The sequence below is a fragment of the Pelodiscus sinensis genome, chromosome 2 (genome assembly GCF_049634645.1).
Source record: "Pelodiscus sinensis isolate JC-2024 chromosome 2, ASM4963464v1, whole genome shotgun sequence".
Taxonomy (NCBI): Eukaryota; Metazoa; Chordata; order Testudines; family Trionychidae; genus Pelodiscus; species Pelodiscus sinensis.
Window position 1 is genome coordinate 157,187,077 of NC_134712.1, and position 27,428 is coordinate 157,214,504.

General features: G+C 42.2%; 1 protein-coding gene across 1 annotated transcript in view; it reads right to left on the bottom strand.

The window, feature by feature from the left end:
* VWC2 (von Willebrand factor C domain containing 2) overlaps positions 1 to 22,037 on the bottom strand; it is a 175,613-nt gene extending 153,576 nt beyond the window's left edge. The window contains exon 1 of the mRNA XM_075921688.1: positions 21,926 to 22,037. The gene's annotated coding sequence lies outside the window, so the exon portion shown is untranslated. The remainder of the gene's footprint in view (positions 1 to 21,925) is intronic.
* Positions 22,038 to 27,428: the final 5,391 nt, after the last annotated feature.

A 27,428-nucleotide genomic window follows, 5' to 3' on the forward strand; every position in this document is an offset into this window, starting at 1 on the left:
AGACAGGAAATATAATGACTCTATATAAATTCATGGTATGCCCACGTCTTGAATACCATGCACAGATGTGGATGCCCCATCTGAAAAAAAAAAAAAAAAAAAAAAAGAAGATATATTGGAATTGGGAAAGATACAGAGAAGGGTAACAAAAGATTATTAGGAGAATAAAACAGCTTCAATATGAATAGAGATTAATAAGATTTTGATTTTTCAGCTTGGAAAAGAAACAATTAAGGGGGGATATAATTGAGATCTATAAAATCATGACAGGTGTAGAGAAAGTGGCTAAAGAAGTGCTATTTACGTCTTCTCAGAACACAAAATGAAATTAATGGGTAGCAGGTTTAAAATAAATAAAAGGAAGTATTTCTTCACACAACACACAGTCAGCCCATGGAATTCTTTGGCAGAAGATGTTGTGAAGACTAGGGATGCCAGGTGTCTGGTTTTGAACCAGACAGACCAGTATTTGAGCTTTCTGTTTGGGAAACAAATTGAGAAAATATAAATGTTTGGTATTTTCTAAATAAGATGTAATGTAGATTGTGATGCAATGTCAAGTGTGTCCCAGTATTTTTGATGTAACCATCTGGCAACCCTAGTGAAGTCCAAGACTATGGCAGGGTTCAAAGAAGGTCCTATTAGCCAGGATGGGTAGGGATGGTGTCCCTCACTTTTGTTTATCAAACTGGAAATGAGCAACAGGGAGTGGATAACTTGATGGTTACCTGCTCAGTTAATTCATTCTGGAATACCTGGAACTGGCTACAGCCAGGAGAACAAAATACTTGGCCAGGTGGATCTGTGCTCTGACTTAGTATAGCCATTATTGTATCATGGTCTTACTGTTAATACACCCCAAAATTATATTATCCTTTTTAGAAACTGTATTATGATGTTGACTTGAATTTGATTTGTGATCCCCTAAAACTCCACATCTTTTTCTGCAATACTACTGCGTACTTAGTTATTCCCCATGTTGTAGTTGTGCTCCTGGGGCTTGATTTTCCTTTCATAAGGGTAGTTCTTTTTTATTGAATTATATCTTGTTCATTTCAGACTAGTTCTCCAATTTGTCAAGGTCATTTTGAAATCAAATCCTGTCCCCAAAGTGCTAGCAACCACTACCAGCCAGGCATCATTTTGCACATTTTATTAGCACATTCTCCAAATCATTAATGAAGATGTATCCTAGACTGAGGACAAACCCATGCAGACCGCAGCAGATATGCCTCCCCCTACTCTTACAGTAAACCATTGAGATCTACTCTTTGAGCATAGTTTTTTTTCTATCAGTTTTGCACCCACCTTGTACTAATTAAATCTAGACCTCATTACCTTAGTTTGTTTATGATACTGTCCCATATCATGGTGTTAAATGCCATTGTGGTCGCCAGGAAAAAAAAAGTACATGTATATCTCTGCTGAATTTCAATGTGGAACATAAATAAACGTAAGTAACAGCATACTGTAGTATATAAATAAGTAGCAGCTCAACCATATTGTGTTTGTATTTTACTTTGCCCCTGTGTCTGCAATGTGGCATTTTCTGACATGAAGCAATGGCACAGTTGTCTAAGTATCGAACATGAGATATGTAGACTCTCTGCAAACAGGTTCAAATCCTGGACTGGTTAATTCAAACCTTCATTCACTAGGCAGTTTGTCACCATTATTTGTATAGCATTGGTGCCTCAAGGACCCAACTGAAACTGGAGTTGCATTGTGGTAGGCATTGATAAACACTTGTACAACACAGTCTTTGCCCTAAAGACCTTACAGTCTAAACAGACAAGGAAGAAAGTAGAGAGAAAAGATCCATTTAACAGATGGGGATCTTAGATGTAGAAGTGAAATAACTTGATTCATATGCTTAGTCTGTAATAGAGCCAGGAATTAAATTTAGATCCCCTAAATCACAGATTAGAGCATTACTAACAAGACCATCCTCTCTCTCACAAGTTTCTTTTAAGAGCTTGTTTGAAAGACACATACACCACAGCAAGCAAACAAAAGAATAAGTTCGTTGTGGACATTAAAAACCCACTGTATTTCCTAAAAGTAAAAGTTGGTCTGTGGCCACAGTGTTTCTCTCCCTCCACTACAGCGCAATGTGCAATCTATTTTAGCGTGATTCTTTGAGCATGACAGATTGGTTCTCAGGGAATGCATCTGAGCTTTAATGTTCTGGCTACCACATGCTGAAATTGCTTATAGCACTCACAATTGTTTGGTATCATGTGGCTATAGCCAACCAATAGTAAACGAAACTACTGAACAGGCATTCATTGAGCAGACATATGCTGACATTTTCAGATGCAACAAGTCATTTTGTACGCTTTACTATCTGTATGTTCAACTAAAAACACATTAAATGGGCCTCGATTTTCAAACAGTGCAAAAGAGATAGACATCTTTAAGATATCTCCAAAAATCACTAGTCATTTTTGAATATTTAGACCATAACCTTTTTTTGTCCCCTCACAGCTGCTTCTGATAGTTGAATTACTCTGAAGAAAAAGAAGAAACAGAATAGTTCCCATTCCTTCATACTTCCGTCCTCCCCTATTTAGGCCCTGCTATCCTGTGCCTGTCCGTACACTTCCTTTTGTTGTTTCCATTCCGTCTTACATAGTAATAAAACAAACACTATAAAAATGTATGTCACTGCCAATGATATATACAATGGGAAGGCACATTTTACTCATAACCAAGGAAAGGGCAACTGAGTTTGAAGGTTAAACAAATGGTAGCTCATCTAGGTTTTTCTGAGTTTTAGCACAGTTCCAATACCCTATACATTTCAGGTCAGTCTTCTTGGATGCCTTGAGAAACTCGCAGAAAGTCTTTCTAGTATTAGTTATGTGCACTGTTGTTGTAATGGAATGGGTCCCAGGATATTAGGTACACAACATGAGTGAGCTAACATCTCTTCTGGAACCAACTTCTGTTGGTGAAAGAGTTAAGCTTACACAGAGCTCTTTTTCAGGCTCAAAAGCTTGTCTGCCACTAAAACAAGCTGATCCAATAAAAAAATATTTTGTCGCCTACCTTCTCTCTTTAATATTTGTCTGTTTCTCTGTCCCATCTCCAGTCTGGTTTTGAAGGAAAAGAAATAGATGCTTAAATCTAACCTTGTAACAGTTTAATGTATATGCAGAACCATAGTGTACTGGGATGAATTTATTTTGGATACCTGCTCACGGAACCACTAGCAGCATGATTTATTTTGAACTGCTTCTTCAGTGCTTTGGGTTTAAGGTTTTTATGGCTGGTGCCAGTCATCAGGTATCCCTAATGCTATATGTGAATAACTGGCTGCTGATGGTGTTTGTATAAAGCAATCCAAGAAGCCAGCAGTGATAGCAGGATCTAGTTCAAGCACTTTTTCCAACATACAGCGGGACTCCTCTTGTACTGATGACTGCTTTTTCAGGCTATGGGGAGTGTCAGTATAACAGGACGAGGCGTATCTGGCAAAAAAATACCTCTTTACTTGGTGGTAGCCTCTTCACCTGCTGAATAATAAAAGGGAGCTATCGACTTGATGAGGAGGGGCAGGAGGACTTTCTTGAAGATCATGGGCAAGTCCTTCACCTATAGGTTATTGATGAAGTTCCACTGATGTCAACGCAGCTGCATGGATTTATATCCTTCTAAGGAATTGGCCCGATACTTCACTCCCAGTTGAGAGGTTCCTTGGGAATATGGGCTCCCTAATCAAGTATTTACAAGGCAGCCCAGAAATGGGGGGAGGGGAGATAGGGGCAATTACCCCAGCTGCCACCACTGCTATTGCAGAGGCAGCAGCAGCCAGAGTTCTGGGCCCTTCAGAATCATTGCTGGAGCACTGTTGATGGGCCATCAGCACTGTCTAGCTTCTTCACTGTTGAATGAGAAAGGCTAGCTGTGTTTCAAGATCATATCATCCTCCTTCAGTTGCAGATACATGGCAAAGCTTTAAAACTGATCATACAAGGATAACACATAGTCCAACAGGATATTAATGTTCAACAGCTCAAAACTTTTAGCATGACTTACAAGCCATATTATGTACAAGATGCGACATAATTACACCATCATCATACTACAGGTTAGCCCTCCCTGCTCTGGCATCCTTGGGACCTGACCAGTCCCCAGTGAGGCATTTTGCCAGACCAGGGGAGTTCAACTCCAGCCCCTCTGTTGATGGGCTTTGGACTCTCCCAGGGTCAAACAGCGGACCACAGCAGGCTTCGCTCCTGGCTCTTCTGCCAGCCAGTCTGGCTCCCCACCTGGCTCCCTTCCTGCCCTGGGCTCCGCAGCTCTCTGGTGGCTGGAGCTGCTGGGGCTCTATCCTCTGGGGTGGTCTGGGCTCTGCAGCTATTGGAGTTCTGCTGCCCAGGGCCACCAAAGCTCCTGAGCCACGGGGGCTCCACTGCCATGGGGTTGCCAGAATTCCATGGCTCCACAGCCCCAGGGCTGCCAGGGCTTCTGGGGCTATCCTGACCCTGGATTGCCAGGGCCACCATTCCAAGACCACCCTGGGATACTGGGCCCCTGGCTGCCACTGGGCTCCCTGGCCTCTTTAGTTCAGGGGCTCTCTGGTCTAGCCCGGCTAACACTGCTGGACCACAGATATTGCCAGACCAGAGATGTTCAACCAGTATAATCAAATTGCCACGGGGAATGTGGGGTGCTGGAGTGTCACAACCACGTCCTATCAGCCTCCATTTCAACAGTCTATGCATGAGAGCCTCTGGAATTGATTTTTGCAAATACTTTCTAGAAATGATGCCATGCAGCTTGAAGCTCAGACTGGTCAAGATCAATGATATTGGAAAAGCTAATGACATTTTATACACCCTTCAAAAATACTGTCTATGCAGGGCAGAAAGTGAATACATTTTGTAGAGTTGCACTGTAGAATAGGGAGTAAAATTTGGAGGTCTGAGCTCAGTCTCCCTTCTTCCTGGATCATCAGAAGTGGAAAATATTGTGGTTGCAGCCCCCTCAGTCCCTGAAGTGGGAGTGAGAATGCCCCAGTTTGGAAACATTGGAGACATGGAAAAGGGAACCTTGTATGAAAAATACATAATTAGACGATATAAAAAGGCTCTTCTCTCTCCTCCTCCTTTTGTCAGCAGAAAACAAATATCAGGATCCCTTGCACATCCCTGGTTGACAGTACCCCTTTAAATTAAAAATGCTTAAATGGGGTTTCACTGTTGTACTTTTCCTTAGGATGTTCCTGTGTAAGTCACAGTTGGCAGCAAGTCATGCATATGCAGCAATTACATAATCAAAGCCACAGGCCAGAATAGCATGACATTCACTATTTCTGACACATTCCCATGTTATCAATAGCATTTGTGGAAGGTTTGTATTGCTCTTTGGGTAGCTTACCTTGCCAAGGAAAATCCCCATCTTTTTGTTGTTGTTTCTGATCTCACTGTTTATTTTTTTCCCTGCAGAGTATGGATTGGAAAACAGACATTCATTTTAAATAATTCAACTCCTGCTGCTGCTGTACAGTTTGCCTTAAACTCCATTTCCATGCCCATAGCTACGCTAAGGGCAAGAGAAAACTTCTAATTAGTTGGACAGGTTTGCTCTTTAATTATGGAAGATCTTTAGCTAGAATTGCATTTTTAAGCAATTTCAAGAGTGGGTAAAGAAATATTTAAAACAGCAATCATAATATATTCCTTCTTCTGATGTGATTCAGCCTTTATGATCCTGCTAAGCAAGTTGATGTAGGTTTAAAGCAGAATATGAAAAATGAGATCATGTAATAAAAATCAGAGTGCATTAGCAACACAGCTATTGTCAATAGCTTTTTTTTTTAATCATTGAGCTGAATTTTACCATAGCTACTGTTCTGGATTTGCATAACGTTCCTGCATATTTTTTAAAAAAAGGAATAAGGACTTTGAATTAGGATCACAGCTAACGTTGTATGTGTCAACTCTACTTTCTGCTTGTTTCTGGTAGGGTGCTTGCTTTTCCCAGGAAGCCTCCCTAATGTCATTGGCACTCCATCTGTTTAACCTGCATTTAGGTATCCTTCACCTTTATGCCCTCCCCCCTCTTTTTTAAAAAAAAAAAAAAACTTTCCACTCTGACTTCAGTCTAACTTTTCTTAGTCTGTTTTTCTCAATTCTCTTCCATCTGTTTTTGAATTACCCTGACTACTATGTCTTTCTTTACATTGGAGAGTCTTCCCGATTCTCTGTTCTCTTTGTCCTAAACCAGCCCTTGAAGATATTTCACAGCACAGCTCCTTAGTGCCCCAAGGTTTTGTTGGTTTCTCTTTAAACACAAAAATATAAAAAGTGGATGCTTACAAACATTGGCTAGTAGGTAAATTTTTAAGATTGGTGCTATTTCCTTCTCTTCCACACAGTTGGATTTGTCTTAACATTGTCTTCTATTACCATTAGAGTAGGGAACTATACCTAATAACCTATGCAATGTAAGGGTGTGTCTAGACTACCTAGTTTTGTCGACAAAAGTGGACTTTCGTCGACAAAACTATACCTGCGTCTACACAACCGCTGAGTTCTGTCGACATAATGTCGACAGAACTCAGCAGTTTTGTCAACGCTGGTATACCTCATTTTACGAGGCATAACACCTTCTGTCGACAGAACTCTGTCGACAGAAGGTGTTATTGCCTGTAACACTGCGTCCAGACTACGGAGTTCTGTCGACAAAGCAGCTTGCTTTGTCGACAGAACTCAATGTGTCTGGACGCTCTTTGTCGACGGAAGTTTTGTCGACAGTATCTGTCGACAAAACTTCCATCGACAAAATGCGGTAGTCTAGACGTACCCTAACTGTGGATGCTTTCATTGCCCTTGGAAAGGTTTAATGAGTTTAAATTCCTTATAATTTTTTGGCCTGGATGGCATGTTTTGGCAATGAGTGCCACAATTCAATTTATGTATTTCAGAAGCATATTATTTTATCAATTTAAATGTGCTAGCTTTTTAATTGCACTACCTGTAAATTCTGTAAACAAGTTACTCACTTTTCATTGATCTGGGGTTTTAAGGAATAGCCTTGTCACATACTTACATACCTTCCTAAATTAGGGCCTGAAGGAGAAATTTTTCAATAGTAAGAAATGTAAATTGAGTAACAAGAGAAAAGACTTATGATGCTAAAATCACTTGAAAATACAAAAGAGTTACATTACTACAAATGAGCAGTCAAACAAAAATATGAAAAACCAGGCTGAATTTTGGCAAATATTATCAAGTTGAGAGAGAGCCTCCATTTCTATGGGGACTGATCCAAAACTCTGGAAAGCCAAGGGACAGACACTCAGGCCTGATCTATATTAAAGTGGAAAGTCAACTTAAGATACACAACTCCAGCTATGTTAATTACATAGCTGGAGTCAACGTATCTTAAATCGTGTTTTCAGGCCATCCACACAGTGGGAGGTTGATGGAAGCAAATGCTCCTGTTGACTTCCCTTACTCCATGTGACAAGCAGGACTACCCACACTGACGGGGGGGGGGGGGGGGGCCCTCTTAGTTTAAATTAGCAGGTCTTCACTAAACCCGCTAATTCAAACCTAAGAAAATCAACCTCAGAAGGGATGATCTTCTCCACAGTGTAGACAAGCACTCCGAGACTTCACTTGGCTTTGGACTAAACCAGGAAATATGCCTCAAGCAAGTAGAAATGGTTGCAACAAAAAATATTTTTCAAGTTCATTCTTCCATGTGTGTATTTCACTGAGAAACATAACTGCTTACTATACCGAACTACTGCTCAGTAGCGTTTCACCTGTCTAGGATGTCCTAGGATCATCTCTTTTTTAAGGAAGCTGTCCCAAGAAATCTTTAAGGGTGCTTAGTACACACTATGACCTTGCCTGTTGTAGGCTTTAGGCTCCTCTCAGCCATCCCCTTTTATGTACATCAGAGATAGCAATCCTACAATTCAAAGGTGTATTTGTATTAAAATATCTTCAATACATGAGTGAGGGCTGAGAAAAATATTAAAATAGAGACGACTGGGGGAGGAAAAAAGATAACTCAGTATATGAAGAGTACTAGGATCAAATCCTTAGAATTGAGTGAGCATTTATTTTCCTTGTTGAACTTGGAAATTGCAAATGCTCAGCACCTCTCAGAATTAGATCTGGCAGGGCCAATTAATTCCTAAATGAAGTAACTTGGCATCGAGCCTATCAGAACCTAAATCAATGAACACACAGTGGACCATTTTCACAATATAATTTGTGCAAATGAACAAATACAAGAGGCAAATATGATGCTACAGTATATATTTAAGGTTATAAATATGGAATATTTTTCAGATAACACACATGTATGTAACTAAAGATTGCATTGCAATGCATAGGCACAAAGAGGCAGAATAAAAGTTGCAGTGCAAGCTTAGGCTTGATATTTCCTGACTTTCAAATGTGCTACCATGCAACTTTAACACTCTCTTAAGAGTGTAGTATATTTTACAGAACTATTATGAGAACCTAACAGAAAAATGAGAGCAGAAGCTTGCTGTGTTCAATCCAGCTACTAAGAGTAACTCACTACATTTATCTGGTAAATGACCCAGAAGACTTTCATGTGAAATGGCTGTCTTGCTTTGCATTTTGAATACGGCTATATTAATTAGATATGCTGCCCAGGGTATAAGTTCACCACCTGCTATGTGTTAACATTTTGCTTCCATTGTGATTTTGTCTGTTATTTCTTCAGTTTTAATGCAGGTCTCTAAATGCTGGTGTCATTAGTTCAAAGAGATTATCTATACTTTTCTTGTGACTGTATTGTACATGCAAAGATTTCCATCATATCTTGCTCATTTCTCGCCTTCCCAATGCCAATCTTCTTGATCTGGCATTGGTGTCACAGTACAAAATTTCAAAGAATTTGTAATTCTTTTCTTCAATGGAATTCTAGCAGTGATTTTTTTTTTGCGAAACTATTGTCGTTCTTTACTGCTGCTTTTGCCCCTCTCCACACTGATCGAGCACATTTTCTGAATTAGCAAGTCTATGAACTTGTGTACTCTCCAAGTAAGTGGGACAACAGCTCTTAAGTTCCCCTTCACTTATGAGTGGTACATTCCAGCAATTATAGATTTTTAAAAAGCGTAACAAAACTGTGCCTGAATTCTGATCGTGTGTGCATATATGCATCCCTTCCACATGCACCTACATAATTTGCAGCAAACTGCATCTATTCATATTTGCTATGTACTCAATGTAGAATCACACATTCCTTCCCTAATACAAAAATTGAATTACTCAAAGTCACCAGCTCAACTACCTAACCTCTCCTTTTGATTTAAAGAATAGATTTAGTTCTCCAGTTTTAAAAGAAAGGGCTTATTTTTACTTAATAATGGAAGTATCACATTAAATAATTTAAATTGAACCAAAAGGAAGTAGAGTGGATATTTGCTGTATAACCATAAAGCAGATGAACAAGCCACTTAATAGGGGCTGAGGGAGAGTTCAGATAGAAGGTTTGGTTTTATAGCCATAACACAAGGTCACGTGACTGCAGGCTTTGCAGTTGACTTCTCTCTCAAATGGATCCAAATGCCGCCCTGCCTCAGTGCCTGTTTCAATTTTAGATTTTGTAAACTGTATTACTGGTTTCCAACCTCACTGTTAATACATTTGAATTTTATGATTATGTTTTTCTTTTAACCAAAGGCTTTGGGAAATCATGAATTGTGTAGAAGATTTTGGGAGAAGTTTTAAATGTTGCTCTTTTTGGCATAGCTATTTACATATTTTCATCTGCTAATAATTACAGGCAGTCCCCGAGTTAGGCGGATCCGACTTACGTCAGATCTGCAGTTACGAACGGGGCTTTCCTCGCCCCGGAGGACGGGAGCGGCGGGACGCCCAGATGCGCCGTGGTTCGCCGCCCCCGTCCTCCAGGGCAAGAAAAGCTGCTCCCCGTCCCCCTGGTCTGCAGGGAGACGGAGAGCAAAGCCTTGGAGCACGCCTGCAGCAGGACAGCCCAGGCGCGCCTGGACTGTCCCGCTGCCCGCGTGCTCTGCGGCTTTGCTCCGCGTCTCCCAGGTCAGCAGACCAGGGAGATGGAGCAAAGCCGTGGAGGACTTGGGCGGTCCCACCACCCACGTCTCCCTGGTCTGCTGGGGGGGTGCAGCTAGTGCCCCCCCCCAGCAGACCAGGTTTTTCTTGCCTACCCCTGGGGTAGAGCAGCTGGGGGCTGCTGGGTTGGTCCCGCAGCGCCGCTCTGGACCAACCTGGCAGCACCCCAGCTGCTCTGCCCCAGGCGTCCTGATTCAGCCGCTGCTGGTCAGTTTCAGCAGCGGCTGAATCAGGACACCTGAGGCAGAGCAGCTGGGGTGCTGCTGGGTTGCTCCAGTAGCGCCGAGGAGCCACGCTACAGGAGCAACCCAGCAGCACCCCAGCTGCTCTGCCCCAGGCATCCCCAAGTTAGCCGCTGCTGATACTGACCAGCAGCTGACTACAGGAAGCCCGAGGCAGAGTTGCTCTGCCCCAGGCTTCCTGGAATCAGCCGCTGATCAGTTTCAGCAGCAGCTGACTTGGGGACACCTGGGTTTCTTAAGTTGAATCTGTATATAAGTCAGAACTGGCATCCAGATTCAGCCGCGGTTGAAACTGATCAGTTTCAGCAGCGGCTGATGCCAGTTCCAACTTACATACAGATTCAACTTAAGAACAAACCTACAGTCCCTATCTTGTACGTAACCCGGGGACTGCCTGTATACATTTAAAAGGGGCTCAAATATATTTAACTATGGAAGTCTAAGTCTTCATACTGCAAAATAGACAAGAAAGAAACAAGACAGATTTCAAATAGAATGACTTCCCTTGGGAGAATGAGGACATAAGCCATGTGAAAGATATGAGTCATCACTTAATGTATTACTGAAATACATTCACCTACAGTGGTGAGAATGCGGTAAGAACCCATATAGGATAAAGCAGAATAGAAGTACTCAGATGAATCTTGCAATGATTCACTGACCATATGGGCACATCTAGACTGCCCATGGCTTTTGAAAGTTTTTTTGAAAAAAAAAAAAAAAACAGTCTAGAAGCGGTTCTTTTGAAAAAAAATGAGTAGAGGGTTTTCAAAAAAGGTTTTCTTTTCCCCCCCGAAAGAACCACATCTAGACTGCTTTCCCCCTCCCAAAAAAACTTTTGAAAACGAGATCGGAAGATATGCAAATTTGTGCCAAATTTGCATATCTTATTTCAAAAGCTGTGGGCAGTCTAGACATGCCCTATCAGAAATGGTGTGGAAAGGGTTTAGGACAAAAAAGAAATGTGTAGAGTTTATTCAAGAAGCCCCCTTGAGATGCTAAGTGAGGCAGGCCGCTAGCAGGGCCATGTGAGGACAGGGGAGATGGCGGAGGTTGCGGGGGTAGGGGAGTTATAGGATTGCCAATCTTCCAAGATTGACATTTGAGTCTCCAAGAATTAAAAAAAACCTTTAATGAAAGCATGTGTCATGCGATGAAGTTTCCAGGAATACATCCAACCAAAATTGGCAAACGTAAGTGTGGGGAGTGCACTTGGTAGGCAGCACAATGTGCAATCCTTTCCATTTTCCTCTCCTCCACTAAGCAACTTCATAAAGGTGTCACTTGAAAGCCCCAGAATTGCATGTGCAAACAGACATTTGTGCATAGACAGTGTCTCTTTCACAGTGATACCACTCATTTGGCATGGGTACAGTGAAAATCACAATAAAAGTGTAGCATCTGATCTGATTAAACCATGGTTGGCGAATCTGCAGATCCACTTTTGGTTTCTTGCCTCATGATTAGGGGGACTGGTCTTCTCATGACATCTCCAGTGCTTTCTGGTTCCAGAGAGGCCAGAAACAGCATTAGAACACTCTCTTTAAAGTGTTTTGGCCCTAACTAAGCCAAATGTGAAGTTGTGTGATTTAAAATAGTATACTGAACTTTAGTTATAGTTTAGCTTTGGGTTAAAACTGGGATTGATTGTTGTTTCATCTAAATCATTTTACCTATTCCTATTTAAAAAAAGGGAGAGAAAATCCTCCTGAAAACGGAAACAGGGACCATCAATCCACCTGAATTAAGTCTCAAGATTCAATTTGCTGCAGCTAGCTCATTAGCATTGCTAAGAACCATACAGTAAGAATCCTTACTTGCAACTGAAAAAATATCAAATTATACACAGAAGCACTCATCTGTTATGAGTCTTACACAATCATTTTATTTGTAGAGAGCTCAATGCTCTTTAGAAGCCCTTCTGACAGACTTTTGAATATAACCCTATAATCTGATTATTTTGCTGAAAGGTAACATACCAAAACCTATAGAAAGACATGATTAGAACACTGCAGTGAACCTGTTTTGCTCAGTTTGATTCCATTGCAGGTGATTCTTACATAATGCATGGTCTATATATCCTTGGGATATTTCATTAATAGCAACATCTGTTATTCAAATATTAAAAATAAATTGCTTGTTTTTCTGAAGATTAAATCACCTGAATATTTCTGCTGCAAAGAGACAATAAGATACTTTTACAACTGAATCTAAAGTAGCCATCTGATAGATTTATAGGTCTGAATATTTCTAGATCAGTGGTCTCCAACCTTTTGAGGTTGTCGGGCGCCAGGGGGCGGGACCGTTCGCCCGCCGGGCGCCAGGGGACGGGGACACTTGCGGGCCCGGGGGCGGCTCCCCCCATAGCCCCTTGCCCAGGGGCGGGGGCCCCCCCATAGCCGCTTGCCCGGGGGTGGAGGGCCCCCCCCGCAAGCACCCCACAAGCGCCGCGCGCCCGGGGCCGGCGCTTCCCCCTCCCCCCTGCAAGCGCCGCGCGCCCGGGGCCGACGCTCCCCGCAAACCATTTTGATTTTAAAGCTGTTCTGTTGCCTCCATACTGTGCTGGAACACCCAGTAGGAGATATTGTTATCTCTCTGCCAGGAATAAGAATGCTAAACCATCAGAGTCTTCTACCTGAATGGAAATCCCCTTTGACAAAGATGATGGCCAGTTGAGGAAAACAAATCCACCAAAGTGGACTGATAACTAATCAACTGGTACTTTACTCTGAACACTCTCACCAGGCATTTTAGAGACCTGAAGAAGAGACTGAAGGCAGAAGGCAAAAGCAAGGCTCTTTTGGAGAAGAGGGAGGACTAAAGATGTTACACAGGACTCTGACCTAACCCTGAAGAATGTTCCAGAGTGGTGAGGAAAGCAAGACAGGGCAGAGCAGTTCCACTGTGTCTAGATCTCTACATCTCTTGTGCATTTCCCCCCCCCCCCAAAAAAATTTTTTTTCTTTGAACTTTCATCTTGAAATTTAGTTCAGGGCTGAAGTTACAGACTAGTCCTCATTTTAACTGAACTGGCCATCCATACCTAAAAGCCACTCATGATTTGCTTAAAAATGGTAAGCTACTATAAAATATTTTTCCTAAAGCATAGAATGGTGGCTAACGCTAATTGATTCAATAAAGACTTTGCCTTGCTGTAGTGGACCATACTTGTTGAAAGTTAAGAATGGTAAATACACAAAAGGTAAGTGAATGTGAGATTTGGCAAGTTAAGTGACTGGATTAAAAAACAAAGCTATGTAGGGTTATATCTACGCACCTGTGTATATACGTGTCATGTGTGCACACCTTCCCCCCCCACACTGAAAGATAAATTGGCTAAATATTTTAAGACTCTAGGACAGGGGTGGGCAAACTCAGGCCCAGGGACTGGATCTGGCCTGCCAGGCATTTTTCTCTGGCCCCTCCAGCTCATTAGCAGAGATACATACTTGCAGCTGGCAGCATGTGTTCAGCTGTCCCTTCCCTCACTTTGCTCCATCCTGCTGCTGAGCTGCTTCCAGGATTCTCCTGCTAGATAAGCAGAGTCAGGGTGGGGGGAAGAGATGGGAGTGCTGAAGTCAGAGTGTACCCTTGCCCTTAAACCCCCTTTCTGCGGAGCAGGGATCATAGAGGGGGAGACACAGTCAGCAAAGCTGCTCCAATCTGAAGTATGTGGCTCAGAGCACTGTAGATTTGGGTGGGGGGAGATAACAGGGTAGGACTATTTCCCTTAAAGAAACAGAGTGTAGCTTCTCTCAGAAACTTAGCCAGCAGCAGCCAGCACACAAACTCGCTGTCTCTCACACTTTCCCAGTCTCTGTGCCACAGAATCACTGCTGCACACAGTCTCGTATTTCTGTACCACACACTGTGTCAAAGTCTCACACACACTAGGGATGTAAGCGACTAATCAACTAGTCAACTATCTGATAAGCAAAATCTCATTGGATAGTCGACACTAGTTGCTCCCTCACCCCTTGTTGTCTATCACAAAGTGGCAGCAAGGCAGGAGGATGAGGGGGTTCTGCAGGGAGCCGGTTTAAAAGCCGGTCCCCCCCAGCTCTGTGAAAGGGGGCAGGGGCGCAGTGGTGTCCAACTTTGAAATGTATAAGAGTGAGCGCTGGGTCTCTAGCACATTTCAAAGTTGGAATGCCAGGTGGAGCCTGGGGCCAGCGGGATACTTCGGCTTTGAAATGCACAAGAGGTATTAAAGGCCCATCCCCTATTTATTTAGAAACTGGACCTTTAATAACTCTGTTCAACTGAAGAAGTGGGTTGGTGCCCACGAAAGCTCATGATACCATCTATGTGTTTTGTTAGTCTTTAAGGTGCTGCAAGACTATTGGTTGTTCTTTAAATTTTTCCAGTAAAGAACAGGTGAACTGTTTTTTGTGCCTAGGTTGGTAAATTTTCACGTTAATTCTGCCTTAAATTTTTTTAAGAGACAGTGGGAAAGCAACACAGGAAACTGAGGGATGGGAATGGGACTAAAAATATGTAATTTGTTCTTTAAACAGAGATTTGATATATTAATAAAATAAATCCAAACAAACAAGTCTGATTGCCACTTTGAAGCATGCAGTTTAGAATATGCTTTCCTAAAATGACTCATGCTTTCTCTGAAAAAGGTAAGTACAATGTAGACATATAGAGATGCCTCAGATATGAATCCAAATACAGTAGGACATATAATCTTCATTTGTTTGTGAGATTCACAATATCAGTTTTGTTTCACCTTTCTATAATGTGAAATTATAGATTTAATATATAATATCTTGTAGAAGAATCCAGAAAAAAACAGAAATGGCCATAAATTAGTGTAGATTCCATGAAGCATGGCAGTAGAAATGGGGTATTTGGAATACACTGTGCCACTATTAAGACTTTCATTGTGTTTCTGTAGCAAGAGAAGTCATGTTGGTGAGTTTTTTAAGCAGTTAGGTACAAAGATACTTAGTCACATCTCTAAAGCAGAACAACAATGCAGCATAAGGTATGGTGCTAAAGAGACAGTGAATTAAAATGCTACCTTTTGGAAGCAAATAAGGAATGATAAATTGCATCATCTGAGCACTACTGCCCATGATGGGGACCTTGGAATGCAACCAGAACAATGGGACTGCTAAACCCTCTGTCTCACCGAGCCCTCACACTGTGTAGTAATGTCAAACTGCAAACCTTTGACAGGAGCTGGAATTAGAGACATACACAGGCAGGGATACAACCGAGTTAGATGAATGGCCTCCCAATCTCTCATAAACCAACAATAGAAGTGCTCCAGCCAGTTCCCTGCCCTCCCCATCTCACTTCCCAGCCTTACATCCTTGAGTGATACCATCTTGCACTGGTCAGTAAATTCATTACCAAGTTTGTCACTCTGACAACGAGGTAGGGTACATGCAACAGCCCTTATTAACCTGAACTGAGATTTCCCAAGCACTTCTACCAAAGCATACTGTTTTAGTTAAAATGTAAGACAGATTCATTCACTACCAAAAGATAGATTATAAGGGATTATAAACCTTAGGCATAAAGGTCAGATATAGTGATGTTTTATTTTCTTACTGTAAAAACTTTCTGGATCTCAAACTTTTACAGGTTGAACCTCTGTAAACCAGTATTCTCTTGTCTAGGAACATCCATGGAGAACCATGAATGTTCCAGGACCAGAGAGTCCTCGTGGAGGGCAGGTGTCTAGGAGTCCTGTGGGCTGGAAGAGCTGCAGGCTGCTGCCAGTGAGCTGCCAGGAGTCTAAATCTCCACAGCTGAGCTGCTGGGCACACTCCAGCTTTGCAACAGGGCTGCTAAGCTGGGCTGTTTGGCAGGGGGCTGGCCTGCCCAGCATGGCAAGGAAGGAAGGATGGGGACCAGCAAGGAAGTGGGGCCTGTGGTAGGTCCAGGGCTGGGAGGCCAGTAGCAGAGGAGGAGGGGCAGATATGAGCTCTAGGGATGTTAAGAAGCATGTAATTCATTAATCAGGTAGTTAAACATTTTGTCAACTACGGGACTGATTAATCGATAAGGGTTAGCACTGCTACTATTCAGCTCATGGGACCCGGCTGCGACTCTGTCAAACTCCAGCTCTACCACACCGGGGTTGATGCCGGGACCCGGCGCAAGGCAGGCACCCACTTATTGGTTAGTTGTTTAGTCAACTATACTGTTACATCTCTAATGACGTCCCATGGTCTGGCAAAATCCCTCCTCTGGGACCAGTGAGGTCCCCAGGGTGCCAGACCAGGGAGGTACAACCTGTAGTCTAAGCAACAGTTCAACTGAGCAGCTTTTCTCTCCCTGACAGATGGTACAAACAGCTTACAATACACAGACTGGACTCTGTCCAGTTTGGGACCACCTTTCCCATTTCAAATATTTTGTTCTCCAGATATTCTTCCAAGTGTTGAGTTGGTAGGAGATGGGGGGTGTCAAGTGATGTCACTTCCTCTTTTATATTTTCCTTTCAGTTTGCTGGAAAGATCTTAGGGTTAGGCAGCTCCTATTGGAGAGGAAGTCTCCATTGCCTATGTGAGCGCTGTGAGAAGTCTCAGAGATAGCTACTGGGAGAGCGGATTCCTTTTAATGGGCCATCAGCACATGACTGGCTGGTCCTTTGTTGCAACTGAAAGGTTGGCTGTGGGAACTCCCAATCTCAGTGACACAAATTTCAGTAACACATACAGCAGTGCTTCATAATGTCACATACAATGATAGCACAGCACACACGATCCAACAGGATATTATTGTTCAACAAAGCAAAACTTGAAAATGGTACCTCACAAGGCCTACTTTGTGGTATTGGTATGATACAGTTTGAACAGTGGGCTCCTGGGTGTTACTCTGAGGTACACAGTCACACACTTCTCCCTTTCAGACTTACACTTTGACCAGGGCTTGCAGGGGTTTTCTTGAAACAAAATATTAGACCTTCTCTTCTCATGAGATTCTATAATACCCCTGCAGTGGGGCCAACTGAGTCTCTGGGCTCCTAGGTAATGTGGGGCAGGGCCCTGGTTCTATGCCCCAGAAGGGGTAGGGCCTCAGGAAGAAGAGGTGGGGCTGAGGCTAGTTTCCCCCGGTGAATCCTCAGCACTGCCTGGAGCGTGCCATGCCTATACCAGGCAGTCCTCTGTGCTGCCCAGAATGCGCCACATTGGGCTCTGGAGGCAATTTAAAGGGCCCAGGGCTCTAACGACAGCTGCTGGTACAGTATCAGCAGCAGCCACCAGGAGGCACGGGCCCTCTTGAATCACCAGGCCCTGGGGCAGTTGCCCCCTTTAATTGGCAGGCCTGTATTGCTGTCTCTTAATTGAAATCTCACAATACTGTAAAAAATACCTAAATCCAACAGCCACTGCTACAGAGCGTCTACTTCAAAATGTAATTCAGCTGCATTTCAACACAACGATGCTTATGATCTAAAAAAAGGAACTGGAACTTTTTTCCCCCCCTCAATGGAAAGTACTCACTCTAATCTAAGCAACACGTGTAAAGCAGACTGACTCAATTTAGTAGGAGAGCTATGTTAAAACAATACATGTGCCCCCAAACCAGCAATTACAATTGTAGAAAGAAAATGAGAAATAAAAGCCGTCTTTCAATAATTCTCACTAATAGTCACTTAAACTAGTCAGGACTCAAAAGCAGACAATCATGCAACATACAGTTTAAGAGGGAAATAATATCATGAGAGAATTTGATCAGATTAAAATAAGACTTAGTTGCTCATATATAGGGCTCCAGGTCTGTCTCAGATGTCGTGGAAGTCACAGATTCCATTTAAAAGATAAGTAAAGTGAAGTTAAGGCACAGATCTTAAGTTTATCTAATTATAAATGTACATGCTTTGTTGAATGGGTATAGGCGTTAGCAGAAACTTAAGTTAATCTTATTTTTAAGTGTTTTCCTAAATCAGGCTTCAATTATTTAGTTTATGTATTCATTGAAATAAGACACATTTTCACACCGAGATAATTAACAGCGCAGAATCCTTGTGAAGCCAATGCTCAAGTAGTTTTTAGTTTGATTTAACTAGTCAAGATAAAACTCAGATGAGGTAATAGGCTGATTATGAACAGCTGCATTAAGGTAAAAAGCTACAGGCAGTCCCCGGGTTACGTACAAGATAGGGACTGTAGGTTTGTTCTTAAGTTGAATCTGTATGTAAGTCGGAACTGGCGTCCAGATTCAGACACTGCTGAAACTGACCACCAGTTCTGACTTACATACAGAATCAACTTAAGAACCCCAGGCGTCCCCAAGTCAGCTGCTGCTGAAACTGATCAGCAGCTGATTCCAGGAAGCCTGGGGCAGAGCAACTCTGCCTGGGGCTTCCTGTAGTCAGCGCTGGTCAGTTTCAGCAGAAGCTGACTTGGGGACGCCTGGGGCAGAGCAGCTGGGGTGCTGCTGGGTTGCTCCAGTAGCGCCGCTCCTGGGTGCTACTGGACCAACCTAGCAGCACCCCATCTGCTCTGCCCCAGGCGTCCTGATTCAGCCGCTGCTGAAACTGACCAGCAGCGGCTGAATCAGGACCTGGGGCAGAGCAGCTGGGGTGCTGCCGGGTTGGTCCAGTAGTGCCCAGAGCAGGCGCTGCAGGACCAATCGGCAGCGCCCCAGCTGCTCTGCCCCAGAGTCCAAAACAAAAGCCTGGTCTGCTGGGGGGGGGGGGGGGAGCACACTAGCTGCGCCCCCCCCCCAGCAGACCAGGGACACGGGGAGCAGAGCCTCTGAGGCTTTGCTCTGGCAAAGCCTCAGAGGGAGGGACCCCGCCGCGGCTGCGGCTTCAGTCCAGGAGCCTGTGGTCTGCTGGGGACGGTCCCCAGCAGACCACAGGCTCCCGGACTGAAGTCGCAGCCGCGGGGGGGTCCCGCGCCTCTGAGACTTTGCCAGAGCAAAGCCTCAGAGGCGCGGGGAACCGCCGCTGCTGCCGCTTTAATCTGGGTGCCTGTGGTCTGCTGGGGACCGTCCCCAGCAGACCACAGGCACCCAGATTGAAGCGGCAGCAGCGGCGGTTCCCCGCGCCTCTGAGGCTTTGCTCTGGCAAAGCCTCAGAAGCGCGGGAACCCGCCCGGTGCCCCTGGTCTGCTGGAGACGGTCTCCAGCAGACCAGGGGCACCGGAGCAGCTTACGAACGGGGCTTTGTCGCCCCGACTTCCGGGGCGAGAAAGCCCCGTTCGTAAGTGCGGATCCGACATAAGTCGGATCCGCGTAAGTCGGGGACTGCCTGTACTTATCTCTAGGTTTGAATAGATATCTCCATGTGAAAAGAAACAAACCAATTCTGCACCAAAGATAAATCTTGTAGTGAGAGTCAACAGGCCCTAATTCAGGAATTCACCAACATATGCTTAAAACACATCGGTATCTAGGACAGTACTAAATAACATGACCAAAAGCTTGGATTTTTACCATTGCCCTGACACTGCCTCGCTGAGAAAAGTGAAAGAATAAATTTTATCTTTATTTGCCTGGGCATTTAGTTGGGAACCATCACTAGTATCTGAGGGCTTCACCATTGAGAGTTGGGAGAAGTCATTATCCCCACTTTACACATGAGGAGATATGGCACAAAGATTAAATGAATACCCAGGGTGATACAGGAACTTTGTGCCAAAGCAGGAATTGAGCTCAGATCTCCTGTTTTCCAGTCCTGCACTTTAACTTCTAAACCATGTTTATCTTTCTGCTTCCCCCCCCCCCCCCCCCAGATATATACACCATTCACAGCTACAACACTACTACATTAGCTGCTAACAATGGAAGGAAAAAAAACCCATGCAGGACAGTAACTGTAGTGCCTTAAGGTACAACTACACAATTAAACAGCTGTGTCAGCTCATGGGGTCTCAGGCTGTAAGACTGCACTGTAAATGTCCAGGCTTGGACTGGAGACTGGATTCTGGGACTTTGAGTGGGGAGGGTCCCAGAACCCAGGCTCCAGTCTGTTTATTAATATAAAAATTTTACTGCCCCACAGCCAAATCTCTGCAAGCCTGAGTCAGCTGACACGGGCTGGCCACAGGTGTTTAACAGCAGCATATAGGGCACGTTCTATTGGGAGCCTCTGAGCTGTTCAAATCAGGCTTACTACAGAGAGAGCAACATGGCACAGGAGGTCACCTTCAAGAGTAAATTATTAAATACATTTAACCTACTTATATAGCCCCCATTACCACAGATCCGAGCACCTCTGAATCTATCCTTATACCACCCCAGCAAGACAGGAAACTACTATTGTCCCCATTTTATTGATAGGGAGCTAGAGTAAAGCTCTTCAAGGTATTTAAGCTCTTAATGTTCACTAAAATTATTTTAAGATGTGGACTTAACAGCCTCTGACAGTCATAAGAAGAGCTTAGGCCTCACAAGCCCTCCTTCACCTCCCCTTTATACAGATGTTCCCAGAATAGTGTCCAAAACATATCAACTGCTGAATATTGCTGAACACAACCCCTGTGCTAGCATTATATTGTCAGTCACAATATATTAAGCACATGTACACCTGAAGGATATTTGTATAAATTTTGTAGTTTAGTACAAAGGAATGAGACAAAGACTTTGGCTGAGGTGTGCTCCAGGCAAATTGAACCCTTCTTTCCTACTTCAACCATCCTTTACAAATCCCATCTTGTTAGTGTTTGCTCTTCATCAGACTTTGACAATAGAAAATATTAAATTTCTCTCTCTCCCAAAAAACAACAAAACACAACACTTTTTTGGTAACCATTATCTACTAGGAGCTTAATAAATGACTGAAATCTTTATTAAACATGCATTTCTATTGCTACTTACCAAGTTCACACAATTGCTTTCCTCAATGTTTCATTTAAAACAGAAAAGGAAAAGGCACATGGTAATTTTGTTACTAATTATGCTGTTGATTTTATTTTTAATTTCCTTGAGACTTTCCTGCATTGCAGGTTATTATACTTGCAGTTAAACCTTTAAAGGAAATGAAACCAAACAAACAGAATTTGGACAACAAAATAGATTCTGCCAAATCAAGCAAGTTAGCAATTAAAATGGTAGTAAGTCTGAAAAACTCTATTTAAAATAATATAAAGGAATATTATCAAAGGCAGGGAAGGGATTATACTAAATGCAGTACATTAATTCCACTCCTTTTGTAAACAGTTCACTGAAAACTAACCTGCAGTCAAACTATAAACATCTCTGTAAAATTTGTCAAACAACCACACATCTAGGGCTGATGTATTTTAGGCCTTCATTTTAAGCTTGTACAAAGCAACTGCAAATGGGCACAGGAATACAAACAAGTAGGCCCTAATCCAGGATTAAGGCTGTAGAAACACATACCTAGAGGCTACCTAAACTTCCTACTTTCTGAATGGGAAACCATCTACCCACACAGAAGAATGGTCCATAGCATAATCTGTGCTCTCTACATATTAAAATGTTTCCTTTCCTCCATTTCCTTTTAATCCTTTTCCTAACTACAATAATTTACCAAAACATTTAAGAAGAAAAGACTTCCACATTCATAAACCATCCAAGCATCAATGATAAGATGAAATTAATTGTAAATGATGGGGGACAAAATCCAATAAAGAACAAGAAACAAGCCAAAGTACTTACTAATTGAAGAGAAAAAAGAAGTTGCAGTCTGAAGTACTTCACAATTGAGATCCAAAACGGCCCTCCCTATGTGCCACAGGTTATAGCTTCCCCCAGGTTTAAAGGGCCATTTCTCCTATGAAGTCATCCCAGGAAAGGGCACTTAAAGAAAAAGGAGAAGGTAGAAAACTTAAAGGTTTGCTACAATTAGTCACAGGGAAGATAGCTTTGGTTGATGTTGCATACAAGCTCTAAAAATACCAGGGCTCTTTGTATAAAAGTAAAAAGTTACTGGTCTCGTTCTATAAAATATCTCCACATTATCAATAGAAAGTAAAAGCATTACACTTTTGCTATTTGTTTTTGTTCTGTTGTGCTTATTTGTTCCTTGTTTTCTAAAATAAATAAAATCTGCATTTTATGAAGAAGCCAGTTGCCTCCTTTATACGAAGTACACCATGATCACCTCAAAAGACCATTTCAGCAATTTTTACTTAATTTAAAATACCATTACATGTTTCCCGAATCAAACTCTTAGCTAGATGGTGAAGACTGTAGGTCCTAATACTGGAAAGATTGAAACTTGTTCTTAACACTGAACTCTCTAAGAGTTCAGCTGAATTTAATCAGATACTCACATACCTAAAGTTAAGCATATGCTTAAAATTTTATAGGCTAAGAGCCTTATATATTATAGAAAATTCTACAATACACAGCAAACATATAGGCAGGTATGTTTGAAATAGCATTCATGGATCATTAAAAAATCTTTTGGCTGCCTACTGCAGTGTTATCAAAGAAATATGCTGTTTATTGCAGTAGTCCCAAAAGGAATATGCATTACATAGGTGGAATAGGGTCACTGTAAGATCAAGAAATATGTTTGCTACATACTGTTGGGGGTGTAAAATTAATAGAGGTCTGAAATGGCCTTTTTGCATTCGCGGTTAAGGATTCAGCTACAGCAGGCATTATCCTTGGACAAGTCCTTTTCCTTTGTTTTGTAGTTTGGGACAATAGGGTCTAGTTGAGACCAGTATTATGTTTTGAGATATATATATATGTCCTTGATCTCTCGCCCTCTCTTTTGTAACCTAGGAAACCAGATAGGTATGGAGCTGCTCTGCCTTGTTGTGTCTCTTGCTTATCCTCATTGGCTCTGTATAACATTTCCAAGGTCAAATTTCTTGTAATTGCTGTAATTTGTTAGTTTGCAGTATAAGAAATTGCTGATTTAATTAGAAATTATATAAGTATTAATAAGGGATGGGTATAAATTGTTTTCATTATTTGCTTATTCATATTTATTTTATGGGAGTTAACATTACTAAATAAGGCTTTAGGAAAAGTAGTGATAGACATGTGAATTAACATACTAAAATAGATGAAGATTCTAACTACTGCCAAGTTGTTGCCACTCCGACATTGTGTTGAATGTCGTAATCCTTTCTACCCTATTTGCTCCTGGGTCTCCTGTTTCTTCCTCTAACACATGCTTAAGGAGGTGAAAACTGATATATATTAACAAGGAATCTATGTTAATAAACTAGAAAACTCTGAGACAGTGGCTCAAGTTCTGTGCTCATTTACATGCGTACAACACCACTGACAATGTCAACAAGTTATAAACTGCAGACTGTGCTGGGGTGAACTAGACCCTTATTTAAATTGGAGATGAACTAATCTCAACAGGCTACTAGTAAGTCCTGCCATATAAAATACTGCAGAAATCAAGGTCATGAAATTCACTTTAAATGGAGCAATTTTTTTATAGGTTAGTTGATTTTTGCCAAGTCGTCATCTAATTATAGAAAGTTACTCAAATGGCCTAATAAAACTTAACATAATATTTCACAACATATTATTAAAGATTAATAAAGGAGCTTTTCAAATGGTTCCGTATCAATAGATGACAAAAATAACCTCTGACCAGAATGTACATAGCCTACAATTGTACAGGGATAAATCAACCAGCCCTTTTTTTACTGGCGTTATCCATCCCAATTATTTTCAGATACAGTAGATATTTATTATAAATGTCTATATGTTTTGTTTTTTAAACTGCTTACCTTGTAACTTCAAGCTGTTTATATTTTAAAGAAGGAAGCAATACTGGCTGAAGATTCCATTGACTATTTGTGTGCATTTTAATGAGTCAGTTCTAAGGATTTTCTGTTGTTAGAAACATCATCATGTGTTGAGAGTTTGAAGCTCTGGCAAGCTACAAGGTCTGCCCATTTGAAAGAACTCCCCAGGCGATGGAATTACTGCATACTTCACATTTCAAGCCAACACAATTAATTTAATTTCTTCTTTCTAAATGTATTGCCTTACTGTTAAAAAACTAGTGCTTTTCATTTGGAGGTGCTGAGCATATTAACTGTACCAAGGTTGAAGGCATCAGTGTTTTCATATCTTGTGGTGTATCAGGCTCACCATTTGAGTGGCACACAAATGAATACAAATGTGCCAAATACTTCAGATGTTAAACTCAGCATAATGACTCATGGCATGGAAAATCCTTTCTAAGATTACAAATTCCAATGAGGATATACAGATGCCATATGCTCATACACCAGTGACTCATCCACCACACAAACTAAAAAGGCAGAGATATTTAAAATTGGGTATTAAAGAGCTTATAAAGAGCATGAAAATTACCATCTATCTTTAGATATGCATTTACAGCAGTGTTTCTCTTTGAGAAAGCCGCTAGCGGGCCTGTGGCACAATGTTTACCAAAACGGTCCACAGCCACGGAGTCTCGAGGCTCCTATTGGCTCTGGTTTCCAACCAAGGGGCACCGCAGGAAGCCCACTTTGAGAAACACTGATTTGCAGGCTTGACTCACTGCAACTCAAGGCAATGGAAAGGCTCCTAAGGACTTTAATAGGAGTTGAATTAGAGACATATATTTTAACTAAAGTTAGAGTCTGCTACCCTTTCCCACACTGAATACTGTGGTACTCTATTAATAGTTTCAAAGAAGTCAGTGGGACTACTCCTGTTGTTCAGTGTTCTATACTTAATGAGCAAGAGTTTCATAATCTCTTTCCTTGTTGATATTGGAAGCTGCGTATATTTGTCAACTTTTAGATAAGTTTGGCAAGGGTCAATTCTCAAAATAAAACTGATTCTTGTTACAGTTTAGGTGCCCATTCTTGGGGAGGTATAGGACTCAGGCATTAGTACTGCTCAGAACTTTACAAACATCAATTATTAAATTTGGTAACAAACCACGGCGGGGCAGGCAATTATTATTAGCTCCACTTCAGTGAGAACTGAGGTACAGCAGATATGCCTACACTGCGATAACAACCCCGCCACAGCTAGAGAGAAAGAGCCAGATCAAGAGACTTGGGTTTGCAAGATTCAGACCACAGGACTAAAAATAGCAGTGGAGACATTTGGGCTTGCAGGTTTCTGAGCCAGGACTACAGCCTGAGCCCAAATGTTTACACTGCAATTTTTAGCTCCACGAGCCAGAGTCAGCTGACCCAGACATGCCATGGCTGTGCTGCAGGTCTTTTATTTCAGTGTCGATGTACTCAGAGAAATAAAGCCAATATTTGCAAGCTCATCTGAGAAAAGTGAGCAACCTTAATCCCTATTTAGCTTCTCAAGTAAAAAACTGGCCTGATTTTCAGGAATATTGAGCAGCTATAGTTCCCACTGTAATCAATGGAAGCTATGAACACTTAGCACCTTTGGGCTCAAATGCTTAACTTTGGACAGCCAGGTTTTAAAAGTTCTGTCCTATGTGACTAGATAAAGGCCCAAGAGGGAGTCCATTTCTGAGATGGGACTAATACCTTGCTTTGTCCCTTGTTTACACGCTAAGCCGTGCTGCCTCTCACACTAATGAGCTGCCTTTCCTGTAGCCAAAGGTCACCTTGAAAGTGTAATAGGAAGACCGAGGCAGTGTTAACTACCAAGAGCAGTTGCCTCAGCAGCACTGAAATCTAGAGCTTTCAACTGATCTGGAGTCTTCTCAAAAGTGAAGAAACAACAAGGAGTCCTGTGTCTCCAGGCATCTATGTTTTTTACCCATGAAAGTTAAAGCTCAAATAAATCTGTTAGTCTTCAAGGTGTCACAAGACTCCTCATTTTTGCAGATACAGGCAGTCCCCAGGTTACATGGATCCGACTTACATCGGATCCCTACTTACAAATGGGGTGAGGCAACCCCGCACTAGCTGCTTCCCCCCAGCAGACCAGGGAGACGCGAAGCTAGCGCCCCGCCCCCAGCAGACCAGGGAGATGCGGAGCGGCTTTTCTCAGCAGACACCTTAGCTTGAGAATAAAGGACTGAGGGAAGTGAGGTGTGGGAGAATAAAACTGAGCTCTGGAGAAATGTTTGGCTAGAGTTTCCCCTACAATATGTACCAGTTCCGACTTATATACAAATTCAACTTAAGAACAAACCTACAGTCCCTATCTTGTACATAACCCGGGGACAGCCTGTACAGACTTACATGGCTATCCCTCTAAGACTTGTCAAAAATGAAGGTTTATTTTGGTTATTTTGGATCCCAAAGCACAGATCTGGATGCTTTATAATGGGAAACACAAAGAACCTGTAATCTTTAGAAAGTATTCCTGCAGATTTTCAGTGGTTAGTTTCCACTGATTTACATTTCCAAGGCTATAGCTACAAAACAGGATGGCTTCTTCTTACATAACTCCAGGATTAGCAAGTTGACGTGGGGGAGAGCATGGATCAGAATTCAGGTCTCACTCTGCATCAGTACCCAACGTGAGCTGGGGAAGCCAATGATCCAACCAGTAAAACAAATTCAGTTAGTAACCCTGCACCTGTGGCACACTGCGCATTTGCTGAGACTACCAAGTTGACAAGGATGAGTTCTAAATAGATTTGACAATGTTGGTATTGTATGTTGCAAGGCCTACAAGATCTTTTGAAAGCAGTGGCTGTTGATCATGTGAAAAGCCATGGTATACTACGAGAGCAGTTGAATTTGTTGCTTAGTCAGCACAACATGTAACATTTAAATATAAACCAGATGACCAGACTAGAGTAGGTGGATCCCATTTCACCACTGTATTGGCAATTTCTTTAAGCTCAGGACCTGCAACTTTATTATCGTCAGTTACTTCATGTTCTGTCATGCTAAGAGACACAGGGTCCTTCAATGCCCTCTCTAAATGCCTAGATTGAGTGGGGCCTACCCCATTAGGCAGATTATAAAAAGGCCTAGCTCCCCCAAATGGAGTAACATTAGCTGCATCTTCTATTTATTTCACTTGGAATTGAGGTTGTACAGCATCTGTGAAAATCTGACCCAAGCTGGGCACTGAAAACCAAGACACCCAAAATCAGAAGCCTAAAATTTTGAAAATTTTCACTCAGAGCTAACGTTGTTGGAGTATGGCATGGCACGATGTCATAATAGACTCTAGATTGCAACAATAAGATCTTTGAAGGCAGGATTCAGTGGTTTTGTCAGTAATTAATTTATGTAGAATAACATGCATCTCCTCCCATTCTGCGACTTCACTAGAA